General features: G+C 32.7%; 2 pseudogenes; both read left to right on the forward strand.

Moving 5' to 3' along the window:
• Positions 1-917: 917 nt before the first annotated feature.
• LOC149178650 (leucine-rich repeat receptor-like tyrosine-protein kinase PXC3) lies at positions 918-2156 on the forward strand (annotated as a pseudogene).
• Positions 2157-4068: 1912 nt separating this feature from the next.
• LOC149178651 (leucine-rich repeat receptor-like tyrosine-protein kinase PXC3) lies at positions 4069-6636 on the forward strand (annotated as a pseudogene).
• Positions 6637-16137: the final 9501 nt, after the last annotated feature.

Genomic DNA, 16137 nt, shown 5'->3' on the forward strand with positions numbered 1-16137 from the left:
TTTATTAAAATTTTAATTGAACATTTATTCTCAATTATTATAAATAATGGTTTTGTGATTTTATAATTCAAATATTTATTAAAATTGTATTACCTAAAATTTATATTTAATTCAAATTAAATATTCTGAAACTGAATAACAAAAATAATAACTATTTTTTAGTTTATTAACAAATATATTATAGAGCCCATGGGGCTTTGGATTGACGGTGAATGGGTGCAATGTTAAGGCACTTCTTGTGATAGGTCACTGGTTCAAATCCCCGTGGGTGCTTACCTAATAAAAAAAAAAACAAATAAAACAAATATATTATAGAATCCAATCAAATTATAGAGAAAATGTATAATAAATAAATTACTTAGTGTAATACTAACATTAACATAAAATTATTCACATTACAAAAATTAAATGTATTTTAATAAAGATTAATTTATAAAAATCTTAATTTAGATTTATAAACATCAAATATTTTTAAAAATAGAATAATATTTATTATTATTATTAGATTTATAAACATTAAATATTTTAAAGAATAGAAGAATATTTATTATTTTTAGAAGAGTTATCAAATTTTCTAAAGTACAAATATTTACGCTGTAAGGCGGTCCACTCTGAAATCAACTCCCCCAGGTGCCACTATGTACTTGTCTAAACCATTTGATTAGATGTTAGACGATTGAACAATTCTAGACCCTTGGATTAATAATTAGGATAAGAAAAAACCTAAACTTTAGGTTAGTTTCTTCTGTTCATTTGTGCATTGTTTTTCCTGCTGCACATATATCGGTCTTTTGTTCTCAAATTCAGGAGTTGTTGAGGTGTCCCTTGGCTTGACAGAGGAGGATGCCAAAAATTCCCCTTTCATGCAGCACCATGGAAAGAGGTGAAATTTATCAAGCAAACCATACTAGATCTCAATGGCTTTTAGCATGGATAATTTTATTTCTGTGGTGTTTGTGGTGTCTATTGTGTTGAAGGTGAATTCAGATACTTGGAATTTTTTATTTATCTGGTTCTCTCAATGGATCAAATAAAATTTTGATTAAGATTCTTACTAGGTAATTGTAAACTTTCAGATTCTCATGGAAATATTGTGAAAATTAAGATTTTGACAATTGTTGAATGTTTGTCGAGTTTTATGGTAGAAAATACATTTTCTCATTTAAAAAAAGTTATAGCTACAAAGCTCTTTGGTATTAGTTTTGGGAATTACTCAGATTGTTACGATTTGAACTAGAGTGTGTATTTTCTGCGAAGCCAGACATGCCCTAGATGTTCCATGGCATAACTTCATTGAGAAAAGGCAAGGATGTCTGCTATCTCCTCCTCATTATCTTGAAGGCCTTCCAAAATTTGTAGGGGTTTGAATTTCAGTTATTTATGCAAATCATTGGTCCAAGGTGGTGATATTGGCCTGTTTATAAGACCATTAGTTGAGTCTTTAATCAATGGGTTCAACAGAGGGGCAGAGAGAAAGCTCTATGACTATCACATTGTGAAGAAGACATCAAGATGGGGTGAGCCATTTGTTTTTTGGGTGGGCATTTGACTTTGAAAAGGGTGTTGAATCCACTCTAGATCCGGTAAATGTCTTCCTAAAGAACACGTTTAGTACCTATTAAAAAGCTGTCATGCCTTCTGGAATTAATTATTCAGTGAAGAAGCTCAACTGGAGTGACAAAATTTTCAAATGTGGAAGCTACGGAAAGCTTGGTGCATAACTGGAGAAGTAGGGGAAACTAAGGTATACCAACATCTTGGCCTTGGAACATGTTCTAGACACAGATTCTGCTTACTTTTTCTACAAATATGTTCATAAAGGTATCCTCTCATAATTCCTTCACACTAGTAATGTTTTTGTATTGGATTGGCCATCTCATTGCAGCATTGCCATAGGTGTAGCGCAAGGTTTGGCTTTTCTACATGGGTGTCAACATCCAATCTTACACCTTGATCTCACTACCAAAAACATTCTCCTGAAGTCTTTAACAGAGCCACAAACAGGTGATATTGAACTTTGCAAGATTTTTGATCCTTCCAAGAGAACATGGAGTATTTCTGCAATTGCTGGTTCAATTAGATACGTCCCTCCAAGTATGCTCTAGCTACTCATTTGTGCCAAAATAGTAAATGTTGTAGAACATAGTGTTTTATAGTTATTTTTCGCTATATTAGACCATACTGCAAAATTTCTCACAATTATAGCTCATTATCATTGTAGAGATGCTTCAGTAAATAGAAGTTATGTCAAATTAGTGAAGCCAATAGGATGTATAGGAATGTCTTATACAAAAGTTCCTTCTTACTAAGGGTTTTGACCTGGATTTTTTATTTTTATTTTTTTATATCTTTTAAAGCATGGCTATCACATTACAACTTTTTTGTCAGTGAATTATGTTCTCAAGATGGATATTAGGACTTGTAAAATTCAATATTTGTATAATTCATAGTTTATCCTTGTTTGGTACAAGAGCCAAATTGCTTTTGGATATTTGAAAATTCTCCATATTTTCATTATAGGCTATAAGTTGCCGCATATTAGTTGTTTTAGTCAAAGTTTTGATTAAAAGAAGATAGGTCAATTTTTACACACCAATGAAATAATATTGAGTAGATTCGGGCAGTCAAATCGACCTAACTCTTATAGAAGGAATTCTAGTCTGTCAAATGAAAAATTGCCTATGTTTCAAAATATATATATATATATATATATAAAAGAAAGAAATGTGAATAATGGAAATGTGATATCGAAGGTGTTTTATTTAATTTCAAAAAAAATCAGAGAATAATTTTGGACACAGGCATGTCATCATCAAATGGCAAGTTGTGTCCAGAGCTTCGTTCTGATTTTTTGGAGTGTTGTGTCTTAGAATATTGCATTCTCCCTTTAGAAAGCATCATGTGACAGGTACCTAAATCTGTCATTGCACATTAAAAAGAATAATATTTCCATGTTTTTGTCAAAGACAAATTTTCCATGTGATGCAACTCCAAGCAAACATTGGAAAATAGCACTCCATATTTGGACAAATTTTCAGATGAAAACAACAGAATATATATTCAAATATTAAGAAGTTCTTACAGGTCTTCATATTCTCAAAGACTATCTATAGGATTTCAGACATCAAATGGATAGTCTTCAATCAAAATACAAAAAAAAAGATGTTGAAGCAGCCATCTGAGATATTGGGAAATGCCATCAAAAATCAACCAAAAAAGATGTTGAAGCAGTCATCTGAGATATTGGGTAATGCCATCAAAAATCAACCAAAAAAGATAGTATGCAGTCTGGAAATAGGGAAAATTTTTGGAAAAGAGAAATCCAAGTATTAGCAAGGAATTGGAAAGTTCCCAGCATCGAGCCAAGTCTCCTGCAATTTAATGGACACATGTAAACCATCAAGATCCAAATCCAGAGCATTCTTTGATAATCTGTCTGCCTCAGAATTTAAATTTCTGCTAATATGCTGGATTGTGGGATTTTTGAGGGAACTCCAAATGTTTTTTATTTGCTTTAGCCAACCTTGTAGTGAGGATTTATGAATATGAGCCTGTAAACAAACATAGTCAATGACAACCTTGGAGTCGCCGAAAACATGTAAGTTTGGAATGTCCAGAAAGTTTGTGAACCAAAGTAATCCCCACAGAGCCATTACTTCCGCCTTAGTGTTTGTTCCAGAGCCCGCCCCCCAGTAGACATGGTATGATAGTTCTGAATGAATGTTGATGATGAAACCACAACCACATTTGTGATCTTTTGAAGCCCCATCAAAGAAACCAGATGGATATACCGACTCCATAATTTGCAATGGCCGAGAAGGCTTCTGTTTTGGGGAGGATTGTAGAACATCATTTGATTTTTGAGCAATTCTCTCTAGCACATTCGACGCCAGCTCCCTGTGATTGTTGAATATGATGTTGTTGCGCCATTTCCATATTTCCCAAATGAATATGGCAGGAATGAGTCTTCGCGAGCTGGATTGGTTGCTCCACCAAGTCAGCCAGTGTTCAATGTCACAAATGTATGGTCCCAGGCTGCCAATTCTATGCTCCAATTGATGCCATAAAATGGAGACCGAATTACAAGTTCTGAAGAGGTGAGTATTGTTCTCAGCTTCATTTCCACATAGCACACAGTATCCAGGGCCAGACCAGTTCCTCACTTGAAGGTTTTCCTAGGTCAAATTCTTATTCTTCCACACAAGCCAGAGAAAAATTGTGATCTTTATGGGAAGAAGTGGACTCCAAAATTTAGCGAACCACCCATTCCCCGAGTGGTCAGATTGCAGTAAACATAATTGATAGTATGTATCAGCAACTACAATATTGTTTTCTGATAATTTACTGGTCCAGGTAATAGAATCCACAGTATCATTTCTGTAAAGACCCGCCAGATTCAAATGAGAGCATATGAGCTTCCAATCGACAGCAGCAGCGCTGGAGAGATTTAGCTGAGCAACCTCTTTCCATATTGGTTTGTCGTTTTCCCAAGTAGAAATCACTTGGTGCCAAAAGAAGATACCACTGTGATGAAGAGTTTCAATGAAGTGGTCTGGGAGGAGGACGAAGTCAGACAGTCCTTTAGACAGTCCATTGTATTATGCTTTTGGGTAACTACAATAATTGCAAGTTATAGCTACAAAGTTGATACATACATTGTCGTAGAAGTTTGTGCATTCCAATAGGGTTTGGTCAGGAGCGGAGCAGAGTAGAACAATGGTTTGAACGAGCCAATGAGGGTGTTTTTGAAGAGGGAATTGAACAGAAACTGGCCATTTCTAGTCGGTTTTGGCATTACATTCACCACCATAACTAAGATGTCCCTTGGCTTGACAATGGAGGATGCCAAAAATCCCCCTTTCATGCAGCGCCATGGAAAGAGGTGAAATCTATCAAGCAAACCATGCTATATCTCAATGGATTTTAACATAGATGGTTTTATTTCTATGCTGTCTGTTGTGTTGAAGGTGAATTCAGATCCTTGGATTTTTTCATTTATTTGTTTCTCTCAATGGATCAGATAAAATTCTGATTAAGATTCTTACTAGGTAATTGTAACTTTCAGATTATCATGGAAATACTATGAAAATTAAGAGTTTGACAATTGTTGAATGTTCCTCAAGTTTTATATTTGTCGAGTTTTATGGTAATAAAATACATTTTCTCATTTAAAAAAAAAAAATTATAGCTACAAAGCTCTTTAGTAGCAGTTTTGGGAATTACTCAGACTGTTATGATTTGAACTAGAATGTGTATTTTCTCTGAAATCAGACATTCCCTTGATGTTCCATGGTGTAACTTCATTGAGAAAAGGTAGGGATGTCTGCCATCTCTTCCTCATTATCTTTAAGGCCTTCAAAAATCTGTAGGGGTTTGAATTTCAGTTATTTATGCAAATTATTGGTCCAAGGTTGTGATATTGGCCTCTTTAGAAGACCATTAGTTGAGTATTTAATCAATGGGTTCAGCAGAGGGGCAGAGAACAAGCTATATGACTATCACATTGTGAGGAAGGCATCAAGGTGGGGTGAGCCATTTGTTTTTTGGGTGGGTTCTTGACTTTGAAAAGGGTGTTGAATCCACTCTGGATCCGGTAAATGTCTTCCTAAAGAACACGTTTAGCAGGGAAAATTTTAGGGGCTAATATTCGCCCATGGGCTTTCTATACTTTTTCTAAAAAAAAAGATTTGCTAATTTCCATTTTTTTGTAAAAATGATTTGCCCAAATTTTATAGAATTAAATTATTTTACCCTAAAAATCGCCAAAAAATTATATATATACTATATAAAAATATTATAAATTTGAATATTTTTACAAAAATATCCTCAAACATTTTATAGATTTCATATTATGGACTAGTGGGATTCACCAAGGTTTCTAGACTTTAAGATAAATTTCCATCCTTAAAATTTTCCCTAACGTTTAGTACCTATTACAAAGCTATCATGCCTTCTAGCATTAGTTATTCAATGAAGAAGCTCAACTGGAGTGACAAAATTTTCAAATGTGGAAGCTACGGAAAGCTTGGTGCATAACTAGAGGAGCAAGGAAAGCTAAGGCATCTCGACATCCTAGCCTTGGAACATGTTCTAGACATAGATTCTGCTTACCTTTTCTACGAATATGTTCATAAAGGCAGCCTCTCAGAATTCCTTCACACTAGCAATGTTTCTGTATTGGATTGGCCATCTCGTTGCATCATTGCCATAGGTGTAGCGCAAGGTTTGGCTTTTCTACATGGGTGTCGACATCCAATATTCCACCTTGATCTCACTGCCAAAAACATTCTCGTGAATTCTTTAACAGAGCCACAAATAGGTGATATTGAGCTCTGCAAGATTGTTTATCCTTCCAAGAGCACAGGGAGTATTTATGCAATTGCTGGTTCAGTTGGATACGTCCCTCCAGGTATGCTCTAGCTACTCATTTATGCCAAAACAGTAAATGTTGCAGAACATAGTGTTTTATAGTTATTTTTAGCTGTATAAGATAGACCATACTGCAAAATTTCTCACAATTATAGCTCATTATGATTGTAGAGATGCTTCAGTAAATAGAAGTTATGACTGTCAAATTACTGAAGCCAGCAGGATGTATAGGAATGTCTTATACAAAAGTTCTTTTTTACTAAGGGTTTTGACCTGGTTTTTTTATTTTTATTTTTTTATATCTTTTAAAGCATGGATATCACATTGAGACTTTTTCGTCAGTGAATTATGTTCTCAAGATGGAGATTAGGACTTGTAAAGTTCAATATTTGTATAATTCACAGTTTATCCTTGTCTGGTACAAGAGCCAAATTGCTTTTGGATATTTGAAAATTCTCCATATTTTCATTATGGGCTATAAGTTGTTGCATATTAGTTTTTTTAGTCAAAGTCTTGATTACAAGAAGATAGGTCAATTTTTACACACCAGCGAAACAAGATTGAGTAGATTCGGGCAGTCAAAATCGACCCAGCTCTTGTAGAGGGGCATCCTAGCTTGTCAAATGAAAAATTGCCTCTGTTTCAAAAAAATAAATATAACAAATAAATGTGAATAACGTAAATGTGATATCGAAGGTGTTTTATTTAATTTCAACAAAAATCAGAGAATAATTTAGGACACAGGCATGTCATCATCAAATGGCAAGTTGTGTCTAAAGCTCCGTTCTGATTTTTTGGAGTGTTGTGTCTTAGAATATTCCATTCTCCCTTTAGAAAGCATCATGTGATAGGTACCCAAATCTGTCATTGCACATTAAAAAGAATAATATTTCCATGTTTTTGTCAAAGATAAATTTTCCATGTGATGCAACTCCAAACAAACATTGGAAAATAGCACTCCATATTTGTCCCTCTTAGCTTCTGTCCATTGTATTATGCTTTTGGGTCATTGCAATGATTGCAATTTATAGCTACAAAGCTGATACATACATTGCCGTAGAAGTTTATGCATTCTAGTAAGGTTTGGTCAGGAGTGGAGCAGAGCAAAACAATGGGTTTGAACGAGCCAATGAGGGTGTTTTTGAAGAGGGAATTGAACAGAAATGCTCTAGCTACTCATTTGTGCCAAAATAGTAAATGTTGCAGAACATAGTGTTTTATAGTTATTTTTAGCTGTATAAGATAGACCATACTGCAAAATTTCTCAGAATTATAGCTCATTATGATTGTAGAGATGTTTCAGTAAATAGAAGTTATGACTATCAAATTACTGAAGCGAACAGGATGTCTAGGAATGTCTTATACAAAAGTTCTTTCTTACTAAAGGTTTTGACCTGGTTTTTTAATTTTTATTTTTTAATATCTTTTAAAGCATGGATATCACATTGCAACTTTTTCATCAGTGAATTATGTTCTTAAGATGGAGATTAGGACTTGTAAAGTTTAATATTTGTATAATTCATTGTTTATCCTTGTCTGGTACAAGAGCCAAATTGCTTTTGGATATTTGAAAATTCTCCATATTTTCATTATGGGCTATAAGTTGTTGCATATTAGTTGTTTTAGTCAAAGTTTTAATTACAAGAAGATAGGTCAATTTTTATACACCAGTGAAACAAGATTGAGTAGATTTGGGCAGTCAAATCGACCCAGCTCTTGTAGAAGGGCACGCTAGCCTATCAAATGAAAAATTGCCTCTATTTCAAAAAAATAAATATAACAAAGAATGTGAATAATGGAAATGTGATATCGAAGGTTCAACAGAGGGGAAGAGAGCAAGCTCTATGACTATCGCATTGTGAGGAAGGCATCAAGGTGGGGTGAGCCATTTGTTTTTTGGGTGGGTGCTTATTGGAGACAACAACAATCAAGGATTTAACAACATGAGCCTTTAAAGAACCATTTTGCTTTTTATTCTTTTTTTTTTCAAACTACTTTCTCATTTTCACTATCAATTTTATTAAGGGTTGAAGAACCACTTTGAGCTTGGATAGCTTGGGTGACAGGTTCAAGACTTTGTGTGCAGGTGGTATGCTGGGCCATCGTCAGCTAATAGTCCTAGATTTTGTCGTCTAGAATTTACACTAAAATCATGTAGTTGGGAGGTGGGTGATAGGTTCAAGACTTTGTGTGCAGGTGGTATGCTGGGCCATCATCAGCTGATAGTCCTAGATTTTGTCATCTAGACTTTACACTAAAAGCATGTAGTTGGGAGGTGGTTGTACTTCACTAATTATTGTTTCAACATCTTATCCCCCTCCTAGAGGAAGACAAATTCCTTCTAGTACTTGGAAAGGTTGTTGAAGAAGAAAACCCCTTTCTAGGGCTGAGTTAAAAATTGTGAAGACTCATGGCAGGTAAACCCTCCAATCCATGTAGAAAATGGCTTCGAGGAATGGTCAAGATTGCATGGAAGGTGGGGCAACTCTACCCACATTGGATAGCAAAGTTGGGCCATCCACGTCACCAAGTAACTCTCTTCACGTTGAGAAACACAACCAGAGTATTTTTACACACCCAGGGTCTGTGGTATTAACTTAATGGACATTACCCTTTTTGGTAAATTGAAACAGGAAGAAGACCTTAGTTAGGCTTCTTGTTTAGAGGCAGCTCTGCCCCTGCAGTTCCCGAACCTTCTTAACCTAAATTTTAATGACAGACTTGTGTGTGACCCCTCCAACAAAATACCCTAACAGGGATTGCTCTCTAAAAGCAATACACATTATGTGATTTCTCTTTATCTTCTACCTTTGAATGACATTTTGTTTACTATTTTTTATCTTCAATGGTTTTTTATATGTCACAATGCTTCTCGAATTTATGCCTTACGACGTTTCCTTTGCAACATCTGGTGTAATTGCTAGTTTATATATATATATATATATATATATATATATATATATATATATATATATATATATATATATATATATAATCTTTAAATTTAATTAATTTAATATTAATTTTTTTCATATTAATTTTTTTCCCTTTTTATTCATCTCCATATATATATTATAAACACACACATTTATTTGAATTTTAATTGAACATTTATTCTCCATTATTATAAATAATGGTTTTGTAATTTTCAATTTATTTTATATATAATAATTCAAATATTTATTAAAAATATATTACCTAAAATTTATATTTAATTCAAATTAATATTCTTTATTATCATCAAAATTATTTTATAAAATATAAATTATTTATAAAATTAAATATCCAAAAATTTGTAAAATACTTTTGTGAGAAATGGTACCTAATATAAGGTAAGCTAATGTACCCAAGTTTATAAAAATGGAACTTCTTTTTATTTCTATTCTATGGAAATTTTATTCTAATTATTAGACTATAATTTTGTTTATTTGAGTAAGAATATGATTAAATTAGATTCTTTTAGAAGGATGGGACTAGGAGTGGTGGTGGCGAGCAGGTGGCAGCCACAACTCATGTGGCCAATGTAGGGCATGTGTATTTTCCCAGGACATTGTTGAGGCTTATTTCAATGATGTTCATTTTTAGATATCTGTAATACTAACCCCCAAATTGTTATTGTTATGTTTCATAGAAGCCCATTATTGTTATTTTTTTGTACTTACATTATTATTGTTATATAGGCCCTAATTATATTGTGACTCTTTAGAATCCTATATATACCAAAGAGGTCTTCCCTTTTGAATCATCGAAAAATTGTTCATTTATGTGATGTAAAGGGAAGTTCCCCCCTCGAAGTGGCTTATTATCTAGTCGTTGATTTATGTTTTCTTATGTTTATGTGTTATTTTTTATCTAGATCCATAACAATTGATATCAGAGCTCTTTGTCCTAGGGTTTTGCTACTTCACATAGGTCATCTTGATTTAAAAAAAAAATTGCAAAGCTTCAAACCGTGAAATTGATACCACGTGAAGGTGGAATGCTCATTAACATCTTTTTACAATTTTAGACCTTGGTTTACTATATTTTCAAAGATATGGTCTAAGGAAGTTAGGGTTTCTACATGCAACAAAATTCCATCTCAAACATGTTTTATAGGGAAAATCATCATAACTTTCTCTTCAAGTATCAAAATTAAATTTCGTTAAAAAATACTAAAAATGAACGAAATTTAGTTTCTTTGGTACTAGTTTTAAGGCCAAAGGCTAAAACAGTGAGATGTGGCATTCCATACAAGTTTGATCTACTAAATCAGTCCATAATCAGGTCATCATGGGACAATTGGAATAACTTTAACTTGAAAAATCCAATCTCGGATTGACTGGTGGGGTTAGAATGAAGACACAAAGGTCTAACACAAAACACAATTTCAAACCCTCAAAAGCTGAAATAACAGAGATACAATAGTTGCAAGTTCGTCCTTATCGAAAAGCTCAAGATCAGGCTCTAAAAGGTGTGCACTTTTAAATTTGCATAATCTTTGTTTGAAAAATAAATTTGGAGTGATTCAAAGGGCATATTGAAGCATAACTATCATTAATTGGTTTCAAAATGACTCCCAAACAAAACAAAAAATTCTACACCCATTAAGCCCTTATAAATGTCTACTATGGTGCATGAAGAAGAAGAAATGAAACACGTTATATCAAAATTGCGAGAACAAGTGCAACAATTTTTGCTCTTACAAAGAGAATCCAAAAATGAATTGGGAGTGATGAATGTTAAGATTGACCGTTTAGAAGCAAAAAAAAGTGGGAATGGAAAATTTAAAAGCAGACATGGAAGGTTTGAAGGATGATTTGACAAAGTTGTTATAAGAAAGACTTCCTAATGGTGACAAGGTATTCCATGAAATTAATGATGAAAACAATAGGATTGTGAATCATGATTTTAGAGACTCTAATTTTGGGATAAATATCAACCATATTCCAAAGATTGATATGAGGAAGTTTAATGGAAAGGGTCCAATAACATGGATACTACATATGGATAAGTTCTTTGATCTATATGATATGAAACGCACACAAAAGTTACACATTGCATCTTTAAATTTAGAAGATAATAAGTTTGTGTGGTATCTATGGCTTTATTTTTGTAAACCACTTGTCACTTAGAAAACTTTTACAGAGGAATTGATAACACATTATGATGATACTAAGAGCAATAATTTATTTAGCTAATTGATAAATCTAAAATAAAAGAGTTCAGTGGGGGACCACATTGAGGGCTTCCAAAGATTGAATATCAAGCTAGTTGATATTCTATAGGAGCATATAATTTATTTATTCATAGGGACCTTAAAGGATAAAATCCAACATGAGGTTCACCTTTGGGAACCTAATTCATTGGAGAATGCATTCAATATGACAAGAAAAGTTGAAAGAAAAATTATGGCAACAAGGAGGTCTACCACCCACAACTAAATATGGAAGTTTTGTCGCTCCTAGCCTCTCACAACCTACAAGGTTCAAAAGACAACAGCTGGAGGAAAAAATAGCAAAAGGGTTCTATTACAATTGTGATAGAAAATAGATTGAAGGTCATAAGTGTTCTAAGAATAAATTATTTTACATAGATTGTGAAGACGAGGAAGAAAAGGAGAAAGAAACATCAAAAGCAGATATACACTAGAAACCAACCCCAAGGTTTGAAAAATAAGAAATGAATCCAACAATCTCTTGTAATGCGTTGGCAGGAATCAATACTCCTCAAACTCTCAAGATAGAAGGATATATCAAGAAGAAAAAGGTAATATTGTTGATTGATTTTCATAGTACTCACAATTGTATTCATTGTAATATAGTCAAGGATTTAAACTACTTTTGATATCCAGCACCAAAGTGTCAGGTGATGATTGTAAATGGAGGAACTATGAATTTCCTAGGGAAGTTTCATAATATCAATATAACCATACAGGAATATGTATTGAATAGTTCGATGATTTCCATTCTATTGGGTGTGTGGATGTTGTATTGGGAATCCAATAGTTACAATCATGGGGGATGATAGATTTTAATTTTTAGGAACTTTTCTTTAAATCTTTCTTGGAACAAAAGGAAATTGAATTAAGGGGTATCATAGGGAAAATTAGGAAGGTAATCAATTCTAATGGCATCAAAAATATTTTAAAGAAGGAAAAACAAGGGGTAATTTCATAATTATGTTCACTATATATTCAAACATTTAAGTCACCCATTTCTGCAAATCTTCAAAGGTTACTTGAAAATCATTGCAAGGTATTTGAGACTCCCAAAGGTATCCCACCTATTCACAATCATGATCTTGTTATTCACTTGATTCCAGGAAGTATTCCTCCAAACATCATATCTTACAGATATCCCTATGCCCAGAATAGTGAATTGAACATATGGTCGCAAAAATGCTAGAGGCAAGTATAATTCAACCTAACCAAAGTTATTTCTCTTCTCTAGTAGTGTTGGTGCATAAGGATGGATCATGGAGTATGTATCTGGATTATAGAGAGCTCAACAAGATGACTATTAAAGATAAATGTCCCATTCTAATTGTTGGACAAACTACATGGAGAAGTTTACATTACCAATTTGTATCTTCGTTTAGGATATCATCAAATTAGAATGAAGATAGAAGACATTCTGAAAACCATATTTAGAACTCATGAACGTCATTATGAATTTTCAGTCATGCCTTTTGTCCTTACTAATGAACCTTCCACATTTCAAGGTTTGATGAATTCGAATTTCAAGCCATTTTTAGAAAATTTGTGTTAATATTTTTCTATGATATAATAAACTACAACAAGTCTTGGAAATATTGTGTTCAATATGTTGATAGGGTTCTCAAACTATTGGAGGAGAAACAATTGTATGTAAAACCCTCCAAATGTTTTTTGGGGTAAAAGAAGTAGAATATTTGGGTCATATTGTATCTCATGAGGGTATTAAGCTAGACTCTAACAAAATTAAATTCATCAAGGAATGGAAAATCCCCACAACTATAACACCCAGTAAACCTCGCGTAAAAACACATAGAATTCAACATAGAATAACAAAAATAATAACTAATTTTTAGTTTATTAACAAATATATTATAGAATCCAATCAAATTATAAAGAAAATGTATAATTAATAAATCACTTAGTGTAATACTAACATCAACATAAAATTATTCACATTACAAAAATTAAAATAAATGTATTTTAATAAAGGTTAATTTATAAAAATCTTAATTTATATTTATAAACATCAAATATTTTAAAAAATACTGAAGCATAACCATCATTAGTTGATTTCAAAATGACTCCCAAACAAAACAAAAAATGCTACACCCGTTAAGCCCTTATAAATTTCTACTATGGTGCATGAAGAAGAAGAAATGCAACATGCTATATCAAAATTGTGAGAACAAGTGCAACAATTTTTTGCTCTTACAAAGAGAATTCAAAAATGAATTGGGAGTGATGAATGTTAAGATTGATCGTTTAGAAGCAAAAAAAAGTGGGAATGGAAAATTTAAAAGCAGATATGGAAGGTTTGAAGGATGATTTGACAAAGTTGTTATAAGAAAGTTTTCCTAATGGTGACAAGGTATTCCATGAAATTCATGATGAAAACAAAAGGAATGTGAATCATGATTTTAGAGACTCTAAATTTGGGATAAATATCAACCATATGCCAAAGATTGATATGAGGAAGTTTATTGGCAAGGGTCCAATAACATGGATACTACAAATGGATAAGTTCTTTGATCTATATGATGTGAAACACACACAAAAGGTACACATTGCATCTTTATATTTAAAAGATAATAAGTTTGTGTGGTATCGATGGCTTTATTTTTTTAAACCACTTGTCACTTAGAAAAATTTTAGAGAGGAATTGATAACACATTATGATGATACTAAGAGAAATAATTTATTTAGCCAATTGATAAATCTAAAATAAAAGGGTTCAATTGGGGACCACATTGAGGGCTTCCAAAGATTGAATATCAAGCTAAATATGTATAACCATACGGAAATATGTATTGAATAGTTCAATGCTTTCCATTCTAGTGGGTGTGTGGATGTTGTATTGGGAGTCCAATAGTTAGAATCATGGGGGGTGATAGCTTTTAATTTAGGAACTTTTCTTTAAATCTTTCTTGGAACGAAAGGAAATTGAATTAAGGGGTATCATAGGAAAAATTGGGAAGGTAATCAATTCTAATGGCATGAAAAATCTTTTAAAGAAGGAAAAACAAGGGGTAATTTCATAATTATGTTCACTATATATTCAAACATTTAAGTCACCCATTTTTGCAAATCTCCAAAGGTTGCTTGAAAATCATTGCAAGGTATTTGAGACTCCCAAAGGTCTCCCATATATTCACAATCGTGATCGTGTTATTCACTTGATTCCAGGAAGTGTTCCTCCAAACATTAGATCTTACAAATATCCCTATGCCCAAAATAGTGAATTGAACATATGGTCACAAAAATACTAGAGGCAAGTATAATTCAACCTAACGAAAGTTATTTCTCTTCTCCAGTAGTGTTGGTGCATAAGGATGGATCATGGAGTATGTGTCTGGATTATAGAGAGCTCAACAAGATGACTATTAAAGATAAATGCCCCATTCTAATTGTTGGAAAAACTACATGGAGCAGTTTACTTTACCAAGTTGGATCTTCGTTCAGGATATCATCAAATTAGAATGAAGATAGAAGACATTTTGAAAACCACATTTAGAACTCATGAACGTGATTATGGATTTTTGGTCATGCCTTTTGTCCTTACTAATGAACCTTCCACATTTCAAGGTTTGATGAATTCAACTTTCAAGCCCTTTTTAGAAAAATTGTGTTAATATTTTTCGATGATATACTAATCTACAACAAGTCTTGGAAATATCATGTTCAACATGTTGATAGGGTGCTCAAACTATTGAAGGAGAAACAATTGTATGTAAAACCCTCCAAATGTTTTTTTGGGTAAAAGAAGTAGAATATTTGGGTCATATTATATCTCATGAGGGTGTTAAGCTAGACTCTAACAAAATTAAATTCATCAAGGAATGGAAAATCCCCACAACTATAACACCCCCCAGTAAACCTCGTGTAAAAACACATAGAATTCAACATTTTTTACGGAATTTACTAACATGTAAAATTCCAAATCACTTATTCCATACCCTTAACTAACAATTAGATAATATAATCATTGTTACATAAAGTAACTTAGGAATGGAATCATAAATTACATAAGATAACAACCATTGTAGTAGTATATTAACATAAAGTTGCTTGTTGTAATCTTACATCATTATCGGGATTCATTTAATTAGGCTATTTAATCACATGTTTGATGATGTAAGTGTTAATTTAATGTAAGGAAGCAACAACATTAGAATGTCACAAAAGGAAAACACATCATTGGACACAGATTTACCCTAGAAACCCCGTAGGGAAAAACTAATGAATTTTTTATTTTATCAAATGCTTGTGAGGGTTTTCACCCCTCACTCAATGACTTGTAAGGTATTTCATCCCTTGACCATTGTCATAGAATATTACAAATAAATCTCATCATAAATAGAACATGACTAGTTATAATGTTATTATAATAATCATGATATAATTTACATATAATCCTCAAAAATTATGTCATTATGGATTGGCTATTTCCATCAATGGATTATCCTATAGTTGACCTTCCTTCAATTTTTATAGACTACTAGTTCATTTTCTACCATAATGTTAAACATAATCTATATTTTGCATACATCAAAATCTTTTCCTACAACTGCTAC

The sequence above is a fragment of the Pinus tabuliformis genome, chromosome 4_1, assembly GCF_031772625.1.
Source record: "Pinus tabuliformis cultivar Carrire ecotype Pingquan chromosome 4_1, CPIR1, whole genome shotgun sequence".
NCBI lineage: Eukaryota > Viridiplantae > Streptophyta > Pinopsida > Pinales > Pinaceae > Pinus > Pinus tabuliformis.